Source organism: Delphinapterus leucas, chromosome 4 (assembly GCF_059928025.1).
Source record: "Delphinapterus leucas isolate spDelLeu-1000000601 "Yukka" chromosome 4, BTC_Dleu_Yukka2, whole genome shotgun sequence".
Taxonomy (NCBI): domain Eukaryota; kingdom Metazoa; phylum Chordata; class Mammalia; order Artiodactyla; family Monodontidae; genus Delphinapterus; species Delphinapterus leucas.
The window spans coordinates 147,806,970-147,827,775 of NC_143132.1; the positions used below are offsets into that span (position 1 = coordinate 147,806,970).

At 42.9% G+C, this 20,806-nt stretch overlaps 1 protein-coding gene across 20 annotated transcripts in view; it reads right to left on the reverse strand.

Moving 5' to 3' along the window:
- THRB (thyroid hormone receptor beta) overlaps positions 1–20,806 on the reverse strand; it is a 397,985-nt gene that overhangs the window by 243,724 nt on the left and 133,455 nt on the right. For 2 of the 20 annotated variants that reach the window (XM_089911218.1, XM_089911221.1), the window contains exon 3: positions 19,653–19,852. The exons of the other annotated variants lie outside the window; for them this stretch is intronic. The gene's annotated coding sequence lies outside the window, so the exon portion shown is untranslated. The remainder of the gene's footprint in view (positions 1–19,652; positions 19,853–20,806) is intronic. 20 annotated transcript variants of the gene reach the window in all.

Here is a 20,806-nt window from a genome sequence, read left to right on the forward strand (position 1 = left end):
ATAAGTCCACACTGATATACGTAAATCTGTGAATGCATAAATGGAAGAGAAGTAAAAGTTCTTCCGCAGGGTAGAACGCCAACTAATAAATACAGAAGGAACGATGGAGTTAGAAAACCATCAATGGATGTTAAAACTAGTGGGGAAAAATTTAAGGAGGAAATGGTCTTTGTATAGTCTCAAGATACTTCCTCCCAAATAACATGCTAATTCCAAAGAGGAAAGTAGTAACCTTATGGTGGGGGGGGGCCCGGGGGGGGAACCTGGCAGACAGCACTTTAACTAAGCGATCAAAACTAACATCACCACTAGTGGAATAAACTGACCTCATGTGTTCTGAGAAGGACACAAGGTCACTATTGTGGTTTTCCTTCCAAAAAGGCATCACCCGAATCTAACATTGAGGAAACATCAGAAATCCAATTCTATGAAAGAATTGGCCTGTATCCTCCAAACATCAAGAAACACAAAGAAAGGCTGAGGACCTGTTTCATTGTAAGGAGACATGACAACTAAATGCAACAGAATATTGTGGAGCAAATCCCAACTGGGAAAAAATTGCTACCGAGAACATTATTGGACAATTGATAAATTTTGAATATGGAATGTTGATTAGATAATAGTATTTATATCAATGTTGAATTTCCTGGGTTTGATAACTGGGTTATGTAAGACACTATTTTTGTTCTTAGGAAGTACACATTGAAGCATTTAGGAGTGAGGCCAAAAAAGACAACAAGGTGGGGAACAGAGATTTCATGAGACAAAATCAGTATTTTCTCCACCCTGGAATTCTTCCCCAGCCCTATCAGAGAGTAGGGCCTACTTGGGGGGGCGGGGTTATCTGGGAAGTGAGGCTCAGAACATTCCACCGAAGAAAGGATGTGCAAAACTGTACACACACACCACATGCACCACACACCCCGCATACACACACCATACACACACACACACCACACACCGCATACACACACACCCTGCATACACACACCATACACACACACATACACACACCATACACACCACACACCCCGCATACACACTCACCACATATGCACACCGCATACACACACACCCTGCATACACACACATATACACACACCACACACGCACACCGCATACACACACACCCTGCATACACACACCATACACACACCATACACACCACACACCCTGCATACACACTCACCACACATGCACACCGCATACACACACACCCTGCATACACACAGCATACACACACATATACATACACCACACACACCTACACACCACACACCCTGCATATACACACACATCGTAGACACACACACACACACACACACACCACACACATACACAGACCCCAGGGACAGCTTGGGGATTTGGGGGAGTTTCTATAATCTCAGTCATCTTAATGTCTACAGGAGTCTGGTTTATCCTGGAAACTCCTAACCTTTTGCTTTGTGACTGGTATTGCTGCTTTCTGGGATGAGGGGAATATTTCTCATAATTTCTTTCCTTTTATCTGTTTGCTTGTTTGTATTTGACACTTGGCTTGAAGGTGTAGCTCTGGTGACCTCTGTCCCAGGAGTCTGTGATCATGAAGGGCTTCACGAGGTCTGCTTCTCAGCCCGTCACACTGTCTGCCCGCTCTAGTTCTCTCCAACCTACGGCAAAGTGAAGATACTCTGCCTCCTAGGTCGGCTCGTGTGGGGGTTGGTTTAGACTAGGCTGCAGCTGCTAGCATGTTCTGCAACTTGTATGCGGATCCTTCTCTAAAAGATGCCTTATGGGGCTTCCCTGGTGGCGCAGTGGTTGAGAGTCCGCCTGCCAATGCAGGGGACACGGGTTCGTGCCCCGGTCCGGGAAGACCCCACATGCCGCGGAGCGGCTGGGCCCGTGAGCCATGGCCGCTGAGCCTGCGCGTCCGGAGCCTGTGCTCCGCAACGGGAGAGGCCACAACAGTGAGAGGCCCGCGTACCAAAAATAAAACCAAAACAAAACAAAAAATAAAAGATGCCTTGTGGAAATACAGTCACCTCCGGGTGAAGCAGTCAGAGGAGTGCGATGTAAGAGATGAAAACCAGGACTAGAAACTTCGTCCGTTTTGAATTCCAGACACATCACCACAAATCTTATTTTAGTCTAATTTAAACACCAGTTAATCTAGACTCTGTAGGGACTTTGTTAAAATGCAGATTCCGACTCAGTAAGTCTCAGTGGAGCCTGAGATTCTGCATTTCTAACAAGGACGTGTCAGTGCTGCCCACTTGCTTCTCAGAGGCCAGGGTCTCTGGAGCCCAGGATGTTAGCACCTTACACCAGAGCAGCGAGGGATGCTTGGGCCCATTTCTGAGATGAGAAAACTGAAGCTCAGAGTCTCCAAATCACTTTGCCAAGGTAACAGGCAAGTAGGTGAGAGACAGAATTTAAGCTCCAGCCTCTTCCTTTAGATCACCCTGCCGGAGTCTGTTTCCCCATCCTTGCCCAGGTACCCTAGGCAACCACCTGCACTGGGGGAGGATGCCTGAGCTGAGAGCCATCTTCAGCCACGTGGACAGCAAATGGGTCCCTGATCTTTTTTTTTTTTTTTAAAGAGAGTAAAACAGTTCATCAAGTTTTTTTTTTTTTTTTTTTTTTTTTTTTTGGCTGTTCCACGCGGCTTACAGGATCTTAGTTCCCCAACCAGGGATCGAACCCGGGTCCTCAACAGTGAAAGCACAGAGTATTAAGCGCTGACCACCAGGGAATTCCCCAATTCAGTGTTTAAAACAGTCTGTCAGCAAGTTAGAATTACATAATTCTCAGAAAATGAGTATATAATTTAGAGCTAAACATACTGATAATGATCGATTATCTGATCATGTTATAGTATTATTTTGTGTTTCTCCCTTTTTTTTTAATTGTCAATGTCTTTATTTGATCATTAGCGTTGTACACAGTCTACCTTGCATGGGCACATTTAGATTCAATACAATTTTGGAGAACTAGAGATTCACAGTGTCACAGAACGTGCCTCCAGATATCCCTCTCAGTCTTTCTACAGCCTAAAGAAACGCCTACTGACTACATTGCGTATCTTTTCTGGGTCGTGCGTCCCTTGGGGAATCTAATGTGGGCAATTTTGCAGTTGTTGTTGCTTTGCTTTGTTTCCAGAAGGTGCCCTTGCATACTTGCACGGTTCTACAGACAGTCCTAGGAGGCTTATGGACCCCTTGAAGTCCACTGTGGGCTCCTGTGATAAGAACAGATAGGGTCCAGGCTGCAGGAGGGCGCCTAAGATCCCACAGAACACCAGTCCTCCAGAAATGGTGGCCATGGGTCCACCAATGGCCCCTCCAGAGGGATGTAAAAAGGAACGGTCCTTTCTTGCTTGCTTTTCAAGCACCCTGAGCTCCTACTACTGCTGAGTGAAATAAATTCTTAAAAGAAGGTTTTGAGACTCAGGCAACACTTTGAATCCTTAGGCAATAAATATCTCTGACCCTACTGCTTTAAGATGATGTTATGCAGGGCTTCCCTGGTGGCGCCGTGATTAAGAATCCGCCTGGCAATGCAGGGGACACGGGTTCGAGCCCTGGTCCGGGAAGATCCCACATGCCGCGGAGCAACTAAGCCCGTGCACCACAACTACTGAGCCTGCGCTTTAGAGCCCGCGAGCCGCAACTACTGAAGCCCATGCACCTAGAGCACGTGCTCCGCCACAAGAGAAGCCACCGCAATGAGAAGCCCGCGCATCACAACAAAGCGTAGACCCCGCTCGCCGCAACTAGAGAAAGCCCCTGCATAGCAACGAAGACCCAACGCAGCCAAAAATAAAATAAATAAATTTATTTTTTTAAAAAAAAGATGATGTTATTCATACAAATTCAACCCAATGTGAATTCATGGTCAAAGTCATTAGAAGGGCTGAGTCAGCTATGACGGTGTCAACTGAGTATGCAAACAGAAGAAAACAAACCCGAGAGTGCTTGAGGCTTTCCTCATCCTGCACTCAGGCCGGATGTCCCACAGCAAAGACGGGCTCTGATGGCCACAGTCCTAAAGCCTTTCTTGTCGGCAGATGGACCAGAGGAAGGTAAAGAATAAATTATCCTTTGGCAATATACAGCAGTTCATGTTTTAAAATTTTTCAGCACTAGCTACTATTCTCAGTGACCTATGGTCAATAATGTAACCAAAACATAAGGCTCTTACTTGGTTTGGGGAACCTGGCCTGGAGTTTGAAGTAAAGCAAATGGGCTGGTAGCCCAGAATCAATGCTGTAGTCTGTTTTTCTCCCAGTTGCTTTTCTGTTCTCTTTCTATCTTAGTAGAAAATAATATATCAAAAACACCAATATTTCAGGCTCTAAATCTCTGAGCTTAAAAGAACATTTAGAGATCATTTCGCTCAAATGTCTCCTTTTTTTTGTTTGTTTTTTTGCGGTACGCGGGCCTCTCACTGTTGTGGCCTCTCCCGTTGCGGAGCACAGGCTCCGGACGCGCAGGCTCAGTGGCCATGGCTCACGGGCCCAGCCGCTCCGCGGCATGTGGGATCTTCCCGGACCGGGGCACGAACCCGTGCCCCCTGCATCGGCAGGCGGACTCTCAACCACTGCGCCACCAGGGAAGCCCAAATGCCTCCTTTTACAGTTGGGGAAAGGGAAGAACAGAAAGGTGAGGTGACTTCCTCAGTCTTAACATTGTTCTAGTGCTGGCACTCCTGTCTCTTTTATTGTGAGAATAGGTATAAAACCTATGTGGAGCTAAAAAAAATACCATGGAAAGGAAGTCTTCCTAGAGCTGCCACCATCGGTAGAGCCTGGCCTATCCTCCCAGAAATGTTCCTTGCACACACATGCATAGGTATGTGTGCATCCCTTTTTTTTTTTTTTTTCATAGAAGAAGGATCGTATGATGAATCTCTCCAGCTCACTTTGTTCAGCTCTTGGTTTGAATTCTCCCGTATTGATATATTCAAATGTACTTCCTCCTTCTACATGGGTTACGTAGCATTCCCTTGGACTTCTTCTGTTTATACTTTATTAAGCACTTCTCTAATGACGTACTTTTAGGTTGCTGGCTGTTCTTTTGCACTACAAGCCGTGCTGTGCCGACTGAATATGTTTTAACTGTATGCATCATTTCATACACTTCTCTCTCGTTTCTGCCACTTGTTTTTCTGAAAAAAAAAACATCCTACACTAGCAACCACTCCCCACCATTCTTACCTCCTCGCCTTGCTTTAGTTAACTCTGCAGCATTTATCACCACCTGAAATAGAATGTATTTGCCTGTTCACTTTTTGTCATTTGTATCTGTTACCAGAAGGGCAGGTCCATGGGGTCAGGAACTTAGTTTTATTTGCTGCTGTGTCCCTAGCACAGAGAACGGTGACTGGCTTTTGGTAGGTGCTCAATAAATAAGGAATCCATGAATGGATGCTTTGCACATTTTACTATTGATTTATGGGTTTTTTCTTACTGACTCCTAAGAGTTCTTCATATAGTCATTAAATAAGTCTTTGTCATTTGTCCTGCTCATATAATTTCCAGCGTGGTGCTTGTTATTTAACTTTGTTGATGGTACTTTAATTACTATATACTCAAGCATAACATATTCGTCTTTTATAGATTTTATGTTTTGTGTCTTGCTTCAAAAGGCTTTATGCACTCCAGAGTTATTTTTAAAAACTTGTCTGGTAGTTTCATGGTTTGTTTTCATGTTGGAATCTTTGATTCATTGGGAATTTATTTTGGCAAAGGCAGTCAGCTTTGGCTATGTAGTCAGCTTTGTTATTTTTTTCCCAAATAGTTAGCTAGTTGATCCAACATGAATTAAAGAACAATTCATCCTTCTCATTGCTCTGAATGTCATCTTTATAATATACCCAATTCCTATAAATATTTACATTATATCTGATCTCTAGTCCGCTCTGCTAATTTGTCTGTCTATTCCTGTGTTGGTACTAATATAGTGCTTTTAACATCTGGGTAAGACTGGGCCCCTCTCTCTGTCCATTCTCACGTGCTTATTTTTTCACAAGGATATCAGAAGCCACAGAGCCATTCAACCCTCCCTCTAAAAAATTATCTCACTATTTTATTGTGACCAGATTATTTTACAGATTAATTTAGAAAGAAACAACAGACAATTCATGGCCCACTCTTTTGTTATTTTAACAGTTTGGGGCCTTTCTTGGGAAATAATAAATGCAACAAATAAAATCTAGAAGTGGAGCTGTATTTGGTGCAGTTGGAACTAGGGCAATTACTGGAAGCTGGTGAGAAAAGGAAAAACTATTTGTGTTCCCTCTGGTTAGGGTAATTCTTAATTCTTAGAGCAGTTGATGCCATTTCTTGAATGATCATGTGTTGAGAAGGTGGACCTTCTGGAGTATTATGGCGATGGGAAATAAATCAAGGTTTAGCAAGTCCTATTTCCTTGGGGTAAGTAAGTCAAGGGCCACTTTGAACCTTAAATTGCTTAAGAATTTCATCCAGTATGAGCCAGCTGCAGGAATTTGAGTCCAAAGACACCACAGGAAATGACCATATGTAATGCAAACCTGTCACCGGGAATCTTAAAGGATTCTGCAGAGAGCCCGTTAACTCAGCCTTAAAGACCACTCCAGTGTTCCCCCATTGCAGAATAAGTCAGATAGAATTCAACTCATGCCAAACACAGGATGCCTGAAGAGGCTGAATGTGCCTGAAGCCTTGGGAGCACTTGGTAAATATTAAGCAATCTACTTGAGGCTGAGCTTTCAGTGAGTCAAAGTGCTTAGTCCGTGAGCCATTCATTTATACGGTGTTTGGCCAAACCAAAAAGTGAAGTTCAAGGAAGAGAAGACCGAAACATTTTCTCAGGGAAGAAAAAAAAGGTTTTCAAACACCTTTTGAAAATTATCTGAGAAGAGCTATACAAGCAGAAAACATCTTTTGGCAAATAAGTGATGAATTAGATGGACGAGGTGTGTCTTCAGTTTCTGATACAATTTAAAGACAAGAAATAAACTGGTGGCTTGACATTTTAAGCTCACTAACTTCAAATAATGAATTTTATAATTTCCAGAAAGATCACGTATGTGTATTTTGCTAGTGGAAGAGTCTGAACTTCGATGCTAAGAACAAAGAAATTAGGAAAATGCGGCATCATTCTGCCTTCTAATATACATAAACACCCTTAAACAATTTGAGATCATTTTTCATTCCTTATATAAATCCCTGTCTACTTTGTTACTAGGACAGATAGAGCCAGGGAAGTAACCAGTAAGTATCCAGAATGACTGCTTAAATTGCAAACATGAAAATTCCACCTAAGCCTTATTGAAACAAACTAGATACTGGTTTCAGTTATAAAGGCCTTGCACTCTCAACGCAAATGTTTATTTATTTAGGGATACTTGGCAAATCAATATTTGAAAACAATATGGTGGTAGCGAAAATAAACCAGGGAGAGAGAGGGAAGTTTTAGAAATGTAACGAAGAAGCATGAGTAAAATGTGAACAGACACATAGCAATAAGATCAGCTGCAATGAAGAGCTCCCATTAGTATCCTCAATCATCTGATACGTCATTGGACTGATGATTTGCTCAAGCCAACCTAAGTGACAGTGCAGTGCTTCAGGATGGAAGGAAATCACCTCTTCTAAATGCCCACTATGTGTCGGGCATTGCCTATTTTAATAATAATAGCTGACATCCAGTAAGAGCCTTCAAGATGGAACTTCCAAGTTATTTCTAATCCTTACAGTCCGTCTATGAAGTAGATGTTATCTCCATTTTACAGATCAGAAAACTGAGATTTGGAAAGGTTCAATAACTTGTTTCACATTCCCTAGTTAGTAAGCAAATCAGAATCCAAAGCCAGTTCTGATTCTAGAGCCCCAAATCTTTCTGTTTTGTCACCTGCCTGAAACAAGACATACTAATAATGTGAAGTGACTTACACTGCTCCCTAGGGAAAGGGCTACTGCAGAGTGCTCACATGAAAAATTACAAAGACAGAAACAAGCAAATAAGAGAGATTGGCCACAGCAGGTTATACCTTTTATGACAAACATAAAAAAAAGTAGGCCTTGGAAAGCCTGATGGAGATAATTTAACTATTTAAAGAATTTTTGGTGTTGCTTCAGAGAAATAAAAAATAAGCAACTTACATCACTTTTCAGTGAGATAAGAGCTCACAGACGTGTATACACCTATGTCTGTATTTTCCACACCAGAAAGGGCATTATTTTTCTAATTGCATTCACCCTAATATCTTTTTTTTAACTTTTTAAAATTTTTTAAAAATTAAAAAAATTTTCTACTTTTTTGGCTGTGTTGAGTCTTCATTGCTGCGTGTGGGCTTTCTCTAGTTGCGGTGAGCAGGGACTACTCTTTGTTGCGGTTCGTGGGCTTCTCATTGCGGTGGCTTCTCTTGTTGCAGAGCACGGGCTCTAGGCGCGCGGGCTTCAGTAATTGTGGCACGTGGGCTCAGTAGTTGTGGCTCACGGGTTTTAAGAGCAGGCTCAGTAGTTGTGGCTCGCTGGCTCAACAGTTGTGGCGCACAGGCTTAGCTGCTCCGTGGCATGTGGGATCCTCCCAGACAAGGGCTCGAACCCATGTCCCCTGCACTGGCAGGCAGACTCCCAACCACTGTGCCACCAGGGAAGCCCCTCACCCTAGTATCTTATTACCAGACATGGAATATGCCAGAAGTGAAGGATTCTCCATGTCTAGTATAGTAGAGGTAAACGGCCTCATTCAAAAACACATTTCCAAGCCCTGTATTTATAAGAAAAATCACTTAACCCTCATATTATTAGTCTGATCTTTTTTTTTTTCTTTTTCTTTTATCCAGAAGCATTATTTCCTGCCTTCTTCACCAAGAGTAACTTGAAAGAGGGCACCATTCCACATAGAGCCATGGGGTCAAGGTCATGCCTGTGAACTTGAGGTGCTCAGGAGTATGCAGGAACAGGCCCGGGGGGAGAAAGGACGTTCTCTCTGCCCCCATTTGGAAGCTGACAGCCTGCAGAGGGGGAGCGATGAACAGCACAGTTTCCAGCCAACTTTGTGTCGCTGGACTTTACAAAAACAAATAAACCAAAGCTTTTCAACTGACCAGAACTGCCTAAACTACTTTAATAATGTGGCTGCTTTATAAGGTGTCTGGGCAGTTTATCTTTGGGCTATAGATAAGATACCTCTTTTGTAAAGAGCAAATCCATTAATAGTCACTATTATAAACTTGGGAATCACAAAGAAATAGGACAATTGTAAACAAGATGATCAATTATCATAGGGATCGCCTTTACCAGCTAGAAAAATTAATTTGATTTTCTTAAAAACATTAATTTCAGTTTTAAGAGTTTGAACTTTAAAAGCTTAAATATTGCCTGGTACAATTACTTCACAGGTGTAAAGTAATAGCACATCTTATTAGCACATCTCATCTAATAGCACACATTATTTTCTTATGCCTTATAATTCCTTCCTTAGTGACTAAATATTTTTATACGGCTTCTGGAAGTTCATGAGATATACAGATTCATTTGGAGTATATTTTTCTCCTCATCAATAATCTCTATGTATTGGCAAAGCAATATAAAGAAACTTTAAGTACTTTTGTCACATTGGGTACACCTAGAAAGAAGAGAAGGAAATAAGTTCTAATGAGGGGTATTTTGACCTCAGCTACATTTATTGGCTAGAAACCTATAGAATGCATTCAGAAGGTCAGAATTATTTGTTTAATTGGCTACTTCCAACACTAAGCAGTTGGGCTGGGCAGATATTATTTGCATATTGAAACATATGATTGCCTTTTCCAAACTAAAAATCAAAATGTAACTGACAAGTATAGGTACACTTAAATAAAATGGGAGGAGACGTTTGAAATTGGAACTGTTCTCGGAAAACCAGATCATGTAATTCTACCGACAGAGTTTCACTCTAATCCAGAGGTGTCAGTCAATGTAGAGATTAGCCCTTAAAGACGACTCTATCCAGTTCTTCTTTTTGGAAGCAGAGATACACGCAATAGGATGAACTGCTCTCAACCATGACTGAGTCACAGCTGACTCAATCCATGTAGAACTAGCATCCTCCATGCGTCCTAACTGTGGCCATTTTCTCACCTCCTGGTGACTCAGACACAAGTGCCCATTTAGACTAGACCTGGGGGAGCTGGGAAAGCCAGAGTTCCTCTTCCACGTCACCTTTCCCCCTCAGACTTGGGGAAAGTCACGGCCAGGGAGTAGCCATGGAGTAAGAAGCTGAGGCAACCTCTGCTGCTGGGGTCCATCACCCATGTCTTTGCCCACCAACCTGTCAGGCTCCCTACTTCCTGGAAGCACGGGTACGCTGACCGTTTTAAGGACATGGAGTTACGCTGTTTGCACTGACATTCATCAGGCCTTGGGGTTCATATCCATTTTTTTTCTGTGACTTTTGCACAGCTGCCCTTCTTAAACAACGCTCGCCAGCATTTACAAAACCGATGACACATTCACAATTCCTTCAACCAATGTGTACTGAGTCCCGGTTGCTCGCCAGGAAGTGAGCTGAGGCCGAGCGCATAAAGCTGACTCTGATGGTAGGGTCCTCGCCACCAAAGAACTTTCGGCTGATTGGGAGGAACGTGCACTGTTCAAGACCACTGGGAGGGGTGCAGGCAGAGCTTGGTGAGGACCCTGAGGAGGGAGGGAGCGTTCACTCATGGGAAGAGGTCAGGGTTGTGGTTAAGGACCTGGTCCATTCAGAAGAAGGGACGGGGAAAAACACCTTCACATATTAAACAAAGATTCATTGCACTTTAGCTGGAAACTGCAGCCAGGGGTGGAGACCCTGTGGTCTTTATCAACCACCTTGGGATGAACAGGGACATGAAATAACCATCCCTTGGGCTCCCCACCAGTCAGACTTGCTAGATCAGGTTGCTCTGTGGCACAGAAGGCCATCTTTTGGACTGGGCTCAGATAGGCTGGGTTCAAGTCCTGCTATGCCATTTAGAGCCGAGAGACTGTGCACCAGTTGCTTGAGTTTCCTGTTTTCTCATCTGCAGTAGGCATACTAGGGCATGTAACATGCTTTGAAGATTTCCACTTGTGTCAGATATTCTGAAGGACTTCCCGTAGCAATACCACCAGAGTACAATGAGCAAAGTGTTTGCAGTCCTGCTGGGCTTGCAGAAAATCTAGAAGGGGTAAGATGATGAAGAAACTGCAGATGCCATGGGGTCAAATATTGAACTAGCACCGGGATCAGAAGCAAAAACCTGGAGCGCAATACAAAGGGGGAGTTCAACATGAGACCTGCTTGAAGCCAGCATCCTTAAAGGGAGTAGAATAGCCCCACGTTAGCACAAAAACAGGTAAAGAGTTAGATTTGGTCTGTGGGTCATAGTTTACTGAACCCCTACATAAGATGATAATAATAATGTTTAACAATGTAACTGCTTTATGACTTATAAAATCTTTTCTACGTGTTATCTAATTTGACCTGTACACAACTCCTGTAAGCTAGGTCAAAGACAGAATAGCCTTTATCCGGTTGGACACAGTGTACGACCAATAAGACATGCGGTATAAGAAAAATTAATGTTAGGTATAAACCAAAGAAGATTAGATACACTATAGCTTCACAGAAGGAGAGGACAGAAAGGTTGAGAAAAAGCTGAAAATGTCTTTTCAAATGTCAACTGAACTATCCACAAAAATGAAATAATCTGTTTCGAACAAGTCGTGTCCCTTTTCCTTTCTTCATACATGGATGCCCTTTACCGCAGAAGCCAGTGAAAGCTGTGATTCGACACACTGCCGGTGGCTACCTTAACTATGCTGTTCCCCCAGCAATAGTCAAAAAGGACAGAAAGTTCACGTACTCCTGAATTCACAATGTCTGGGCGTGTCCCCTTCCCACTTCTATGTGCAAGAAAGACTTCCCTTATTTGGCAGGATTTACACAGCGTTTTAGACCTGAACTGTAACTCAGAAATTCACTCATTTAACTGTTGCATTTTCAAGTGGAGTCAAGAGAAGTTCAGACTGGATGATAAACAGTGGCCATGTATTAGTTGTTGAATATATAACGTGTTGTAAATATCACGTAGATATCACTTTGAACGAATGGTAATCCTAAGAACACTGGCAGACACAGATAAATGCTGGTGCAGGCCCTAAAGGAGAAAGGAGAGGGAAGAGATGCCCTTGTATCTGCCATGTGAGGCACCAGTGGACACATTCCATGCGACATCTGATTTAATTACCATGACTCTGCCTCCAGGCTGTATTTGCATTTTGCAAAAGAGCAAGTGGAGATCCAGCAATGCATCCTAGGCCTGCTAGCTGCTGAGTGGCTGAGCTGAGGTTTGAATTCAGTTCTCTACTTGCTTCAAAGTACCTTGTTTGCACACCCTGCTTCCACCACAGGGAGCTCTGTGTTTGGGAACAAGTGCAGAAAGGAAGGATGAAGAGAAAATAGTAAAATCAACTTCCCTTGTAAGACATCGGATGATAGACGTCTATCCATTTGTCTGAACTTAACAACGGGGCAGTATTGTACCCCAGGCTGGGTCATTTGTAACACTCTACTCCTCTAAACAACAACACTTTTTTCAACCACAATCATAACGTGAAACAAATATATTTCACGTTTCACTTTCACTTAAAAATTGCACTTACCAAGCAAAAATACTGCAACTCACAATGTACACTCTGTTTCACCGTTTTACATTTAAAACACAAATCAAAATTCCAGGTGGTCACATAGTATGGTAGAACTGAAGTAACTCAGCTTCTGTTTCTTTGACTGTAGTCCTTGGGCTGTCATTGTTTATTCTGGAGCTATTTAAACACTAACTACATAATGCCCCAAGAGTTAGAGATATAAACAGTGCTCAAATTACTGAACATCCTTCAAACCTCTAAGAACTAACTCTGTAAACTAAGGCGTGCAGCTGAGTCCTGTATGCTGGGACCCACTGGATACCTGGGAGTTCTCCAAATTAACTTTCATGTGAATTTATGTTTATTAAAAGATAAATCATAGGGCTTCCCTGGTGGCGCAGTGGTTGAGAGTCCGCCTGCCGATGCAGGGTACACGGGTTCGTGCCCTGGTCCGGGAAGATCCCATATGCCGCGGAGCGGCTGGGCCTGTGAGCCATGGCCGCTGAGCCTGCGCATCCGGAGCCTATGCTCCGCAACGGGAGAGGCCACAGCAGTGAGAGGCCCGTGTACCGCAAAAAAAAAAAAAAAAAAAAGATAAATCATAAATTGTGCTAATTTGAAACTGAAATACGTATTACTAAAACTCAACAGTAATTTAGATCAGCAAAATATATTTTTCAAGGGGAGTATTTTATTTCTGAGATTCTTTAGAACAGGGCATGATGATAATTTTTAGATTCTCTATAGACAATGTGCCCCCTCACTGCCTGCAGCGCCCAGGACAGACCATTTCCACCATCTTGCCCTTGGTGCACCTCTGCACTGGGATCTTTATTTTGGGAAAAACATGTATGGGTGACTCTTCTTTCTGGCAGGCTCCATTATTTCACATGTCCTGGGTGCCACTGGCTTTACTGTGGTGCGGTGCCAGGATGATCACGGCGGTTATGTGTGATGTGTGCACTTGTGTGGGCCCAAAGGAACAGAAGGAGGCTCTGCAGTGAGGAATGCACACTCAGCATAGCTAGTTGTCCGCAGAGTGATGAACGGAGGGACGGTGCTCCACCGTTGCAGAAGATTCTTTCGGGACCCCACTGGTCTGGGGAAAGCCCCATAAAACAGCATGGATAATGACGGGGGATCTCACCAGGCATAATGCCTCGCTTAAAGTCCCACATCACCATATCTTCTCAATGCCAGCTGACAAATTCAGACTGACTTCTGGGGCTCCCCTAGCTGGGAGGCAGCCTAATATAAGCTTTGGCCCCTCTGGCTCCAGTTTCTCTACAGGGAACCCCTGATCAAGATCCTAACTGAGGTTACCACTTGAATTTAGGCCATGTGACCATTTGACTCATTCTTTGAAGAGGCTCATGTCTTTACATTAGTTGAGCTCTGTGTGTGTGTAATTTTCAAAAGAGCCTCAGGGAAGGAAAGACTATTCTTAGCCCCATTTGATGGATGAAGAAACAGAGGCTTAGGGAGGATAAGAAACTTGCACAAGGTCAGGGAAACAGCAGGTATAGAGATGGAGCCCTGAGACAGTTCGAATGCTTAAGCCCATTCGCTTAACCTTTACAGGATGTTTATGAGCAATAAAGAGATTAAAAACTCTACCTAAGACAGTTTCAAAGTGATACACTGAGCTTACAATTAAAGTACAAAACAGAAGGTACAGGTTTGTCTGTGCACAACACTCATGAAAATATTTTGACCCCAGAGCCCTAGAGGCCCAGGGTAACATCATCCAGGGTCTTCTCGGTCCACGAAAAAGAGAAAGGTTTTAACTAAATGTGCTCTGGAACAGGAGATAAGGCTCCATCAGAAGGTGAAGACCACACTCTTTGAAGTCTACTTGGTAGAGATTTTATGTCATCATCTTATTAATAATAATCATTTGTCTGTAAACTGCTTTATTGGGGGTAGGGGGTTTCTTTTAGGTTTAATTGGAAAGCCCCTGGAGCAATTTCCAGCAGTGATAAGATTATCCATGGCCACCCTTTCATCCAGATCCTCGTTTGGATGAGGGTTACCCACAAAGTCAGAGACTGTCTAGCTTCTCCCACCTTCCTTAAGGAGAAAATCATTTCCAGCCCCTCACCTGTGCTGTGTCACGGCAATCGCAGCAGGCAGCAGCATCCTCCGGGCTGGAACCAGGGCACCTTGGAGGCTGTACCCAACAGAACCCCTTCAGGACCCAGTGGTTCCAGCCCTGGGAAGTGCTGAAGGTGTTTGTTCTTTACCAGTCTACAGTTCCATTTTAAAGAACGGCTTTAAATGCATTTCAAGGTAGTCCAACCTATGCCTGATATGTATGATTCTTTAGAAGCAGATATAATTTTGCGCTTTTAAGATCTGCTATGATGACACTTGCTCTGTTTAGTGAAGGGAAATAGGTTCAGTTCATGCTCATCATGTTCTTTCTCTGTCTTTCCAGTAATCACTGGAAATGACAGCGCTGCCACTTCTCCTGGCACCGTGTTCACGTTCAAGGTTCTTTCTTTCACATACACTTGGACTTCCACAACAGATCTGCGAGACAGAGCAGGTATTGTCTTCCAAGGTTAAGAGTTGGGAAAATTGAGGCAGAAAGTGTTGAAGAGGAGTGTCGGGTCTGTAATTCAAATCCTCCTACTCATGGTGTGCTGGTAAAAGAGCGCTCAGAAAAAAAACAAAGCCCCAATTTATAGCACTGGCTGATTTTCAGGTGAACTAAGTACCCCACAGCCATTTCAAGCTACCAACACGATGCTACCGTGTCCGGGGAGCTGGGGAGACAAGTGGGAAGTTGTCAGCACAAGCTCCAGCACACGGATTCTCCCGTTCCTAACCATGCCGTCACGGTGTTAATTTACTGACATGTACGCATGGCTATGTTTAAAACAGATATCCAACAAGGACCTGCTGTATAGCTCAGGGAGCTCTGCTCAGGATTCTGTAATAACCTACATGGGAAAAGAATTTGAAAAAGAATAGATATACGTATATCTATCTAGAACTGAATCACTTTCCTGTATGCCTGAAACTAACACAACATTGTAAAGCAACTATGCTCCAATATAAAATAAAAACTTTAAAAGAATAATAAAAGGATTTCAAACCCCTCTCTAGCCCAAGGTACTGGAGAGGAAGCTTCCTGATGGGAAACTCAGCCTTAGACATTTCTTCTGCAGACACTGGTGTGCTCCAGTTGTTATGACCCTACCCAGCTATAACCGAATGGACCCGAGAAGCTGTCCCTGAAGTGATCCAGGGACACATGTATACTGGGATGCATCAGACAGCAACAGCCCCTTTCAGTCCCATCCCACTGAGAGTGTATCTTTCAGCCAAAGATCTCCAGGGATCTTCCATGCCTGCCTGACCATCCTTGTTTCACAGATGGGGGGGTCAAAGTCCTGGAAATCAGACCACATGCTCCAAGTCCCTCAGTAATGGGGACTTCACTGCGGCACCAAGATGCCTCCCCCATCACTGTGAAAAACAAAGACTTCTGAAAACGTGGCAGCAAGTTCAGGACTCCCATCAAAAGCAATGTGAGAAGTGGGCATGTTTTGGGCCAACAGACAGGTCTGTTTGGGCCATGGTTTTCAGAGTATGCTTCATGGAGCCTCAAGGGGCCTAGGGGTCTTCTCAGGGCCAGGGAAGGGGATAAGGCATAAGGGGAAAAACCCTGTATCCTCTCATCCAGATGTGAATTAAAGCATTCATCAGTTTTACATACGGGGTGTCAGATGAAGATTTCTTTTGAAAAAAGTTCTGTGACTTTAAAAAAGAGTTGGAAAACCTCAGCAAAGACCGAAGTCTAAACTGTTAGTTTTCAAACAAGGCTCCTTGGTGTGAGATACTGGCTCTCGTAAACCAAAGGGAGCCTCCTGGCTGGCTCTTTCCCATGATCTGGGGTGGTAATCTATGTACAAACACACTGCAAAGAAGTCAGCACAGGTCCTTTTGCCTCCTTCTGACCTGTTCTGAAAACAAGGGGATGCCGTGTATCCACCGGTGATGCTTCTATCATATGACCTCCCAAACAGTCCAGGCACTCAGGGTCTTCAGCGGATGCCCTGGAGGCCAGCCACGACTCCCGGCTGCACAAACAAGCACTCAAACGTAGCTGCCTTCCCACGCTTGCTGGGGTGACACGCGCACAGGCCACACAGACCTGTGACAAGCCCTCAGTGAAAACGGACAAGGCAGCTGGGCATCGCAAGAAACAAACACCAGGTCATCAGACCTACAGTCTTGCAGTCACCTTCTGATGCACTGCTGATGGAAAACCAAAGAAGCAAAGAAGACCGCTTTCGCCATTAGCCAAAGTCATTCAACTATTTTAAGTAGAAAAAAGACACCGGGGATGTGCCCAATGAAATGGTATAGATTTAATCTACACAAAACTGTATTAATTTCGGGTCTGCTCATAACGAATCTCAAACGCTAAATACTTCCTGAGACAACATCATAAGCTTAGAGGTAAAGATAGACCTAATACCAAAGCACATGGTTTTTAAAACAAATATTCACCCTAAAGCTACAATGGAAAAGTATGTAGAAACAGAATATATATATATATATATATATATAATTGTTCCTATTATGCCTTATAATATTTAAGAATGTGTATGTATGCATGTGTAAAGTGTTTCAGTATATGTTTGCTTATGTGTGTATGCATTTATAATGTCCTTTTTAAGATTAATAAAATGTTGTATAACTTCTTGCTGGAATAAAATGTCTTTAAGATTGATACTATGATTTAAAAAGAAATTGAGCAATGATAAAATTTTCAAATCATATAAAATGACTGTGAATTGTGGAATCCAGGTCAGACTAGGTATGTTAGGATGAGGTTTCTTAAATATTTTATTTTTCTCTATATTTCAATGAGAATATAAAATGAAACAAACAGATATAAAAAGTAACGTGAGGATAAAATGAAGTTTTGGTTTCTCGAGACCTACTTATTCCACTTTCCTCTAAGAGTCTGTGCACTAAGATACAATGTTTAAATCACTTTTTTTGCAGATGAACTTAACACACTCAAAGAGGATGGGTGTTAGTGTCTTACTAAAGATCCAGAAAACAGGCAGTGATGGAAAATATTCCTCTCTATTACCCTCAAAGCTTAAATTTGACCATATTTGCCAGGCATGTACAAAGTTAATCTTTAGCAAAGCTAGTGTACTTAAAATAGTTGTTCTCAACAAGTTATAAACCTGGATTATGAAACTGTTAAACACTAGAGATCCAAAACTCAAATACGCAAATTCTTTTGCACACATTTTTTTCCCTCTGCTTTACTTTTCTTTTACAAAGGCTCAGATTTTATGACTCAGGGATTAATAGCAAAGAAATGCAAACTTCTCTAAGGCAAAGCCAAGTGCTAACAGACATATTTTAAAGTGGCATACGCTGTCTTCCTTTTAAATAATAATTTTTTTGGTTGCTCTGAAATGCTTTATGTTCAAACATTCTATTAATATTACATTTAGCTACACAGAAGAAAAGAAAAAAGCTACTTCAAGAACACGTTTCCATGTCACCTAATTCTAAATTTGTCTAGTCTCCTATACTACAATTAACAGAAAATAACAAGAGTCTGGAAAGTATTCTCAACATTATCATTACAAGTCTAAAAAGTTGGTATTTTCACCCCCATTTTACAGACAACCTCAAGCCCAAGGATGTTGAGGTCCACTGGAATTTGAAGCCAGATATTCTGACTCTAAGTCCATTTCTCTTTCTTTTATTCCAAAGCTTTTTCAACGGATGATCGTATCCCCACTTAAAAGAAAATAAAGAGATAAATAAATATTAGAATTTACAGAAATGTACATAAATTGGGAAAGAGTTATTATCTTTTCACAAAGGATTGACCCCAGATTAAGTTACCAGCTCCTATAACTCATTTACAGGGGCTTAAACTTGTCCTCAGCGTTTTGGGGAAACTTTCTGTGAATATAAAGTAGCCTTGCATATAGAGACAAGCTTGGTGATGGAGCAAATCTATTTGTGCTTCAGTTGTAGCATCACACCTGCTCTAAGGGATGAATGGACATTAGCAACAATAAACCTGGACCAACCAAAGAAGATATACAGATTGCCAACAAACACATGAAAGGATGCTCAATGTCACTAATCATTAGAGAAATGCAAATCAAAACTACAATGAGGTATCACCTCACACCAGTCAGAATGGCCATCATCAAAAAATCTAGAAACAATAAATGCTGGAAAGGGTGTGGAGAAAAGGGAACCCTCTTGCACTGTTGGTGGGAATGTAAATTGATACAGCCACTATGGAGAACAGTATGGAGGTTCCTTAAAAATCTAAAAATATAATTACCATACGACCTAGCAATCCTACTACTGGGCATATACCCTGAGAAAGCCGTAATTCAAAAAGAGACATGCACCACAATGTTCACTGCAGCACTATTTACAATAGCCAGGACATGGAAGTAACCTAAGTGTCCATCGACAGATGAATGGATAAAGAAGATGTGGCACATATATACAATGGAATATTACTCAGCCATAAAAAGAAACAAAACTGAGTTATTTGTAGCGAGGTGGATGGACCTAGAGTCTGTCATATGAGTGAAGTAAGTCAGAAAGAGAAAAACAAATACCATATGCTAACACATATATATGGAATCTAAAAAAAAAAGGTTCTGAAGAACTTAGGGGCAGGACAGGAATAAAGACGCAGAGGTAGAGAATGGACTTGAGGACATGAAGAGGGGGAAGGGAAAGCTGGGACGAAGTGAGAGAGTGGCATGGAAATATATACACTACCAAATGCAAAATAGCTAGTGGGAAGCAGCCACATAGCACGGGGAGATCAGCTCGGTGCTTTGTGTCCACCTAGAGGGGCGGGATAGGGAGGGTGGGAGGGAGATGCAAGAGGGAGAAGATATGGGGATATATGTATACGTAGAGCTGATGCACTTTGTTATACAGCAGAAACTAACACAACAATGTAAAGCAATTATACTCCAATAAAGATGTTAAAAAAAAACAAAAAAACCTGTACCAAGTCTTGAAGCCACAGTTTCAGGCACTGGACAACAGATAGTGTATTCGGGAGATGAGCCCTCTTGGCTTTCTGCCTGGGGGCACTTTTCGTGCTGCAGCTCAGGGAAGGGAAGTCCAAGCAGAGAGCAGCTGAGTGGAGGAAACTGAGATCTGGGTGGCAGATACCGCAGGAGCTTGTGGGGCAGGGTATTGAAGAAGCTGCAGAATGAAAGAACTCCTGAAATATGCAGAGAGGTTCCCTTGAGCTTTTAGCTGAATATTCAGCAGAGCATAGCCAAGGTCTAGCCAAAACAGCTCTTCTGTAAGGAGAGTTTCTGAAGGTTGCACACTGCCAGGAGATAGGGTTCCAGCCCGCCAGAGGAAAGAGACCTTGCTCAACTCTCCCAAGATTCAGCTAAGACCCCCAAAATGCAATACCTTAGAAGGACAGCTCTAGTCCTAAAGTAATGACCACTCTAGATTGTCCCCAACAAAGCCTAAAGCCAAGGCTAGCCCCAGGTCATCTGCCAGAAGACTAAATGCCTGCCAGGTAAAAATTCATCCCTCTCTAAAGAACGACAAAAGCCAATGTTTTCACATTGTCACATCCACGACTGCCTCCATCAAATAAAAGCTTTAGTGCACCTGCTGTGTGGTCGATACCTGAAGTGGATAGTTGTTTCTGTTTGCCCGGCATGTCTTTCTCCTACTTCCAGGAACACAAACGTATAGCAAGAGGACTTTTTCCTATAAAGGAACACACTCTGTTTGGTTTAGCCAGGGCCCTCCATGCTCACCAGTGGCCAAGTGACCAGGAGACATAGAATGTCCTACCTTTTGGACACTGGGATGTACACATGACCCAAGTTGGGCCAATGACAGTCCTCTTTGGTACTTATCCCCTGAAAATGTGGGCATTCAACTAGTGTGATGTGAAAGTAGGGGTGCTGATGGCATCCCACCTGCTATGTGAAGTGACCTTGGTCAAGAGATGAGGAAGCAGAGATGCAGCCATGATGATGTCGTTTGTGCCCTAGGATTTAGTTGCATCCATAGGATGTTGCAAACTCGGTGGGGCGGGATTCAGAAGTGTTCTCGTTCCAGATTATTAAGCAATAACAGTTCAGACAGGGCCTTAGAGGTTCAGGGTAGCACGTATGCTAGACCGTGCAG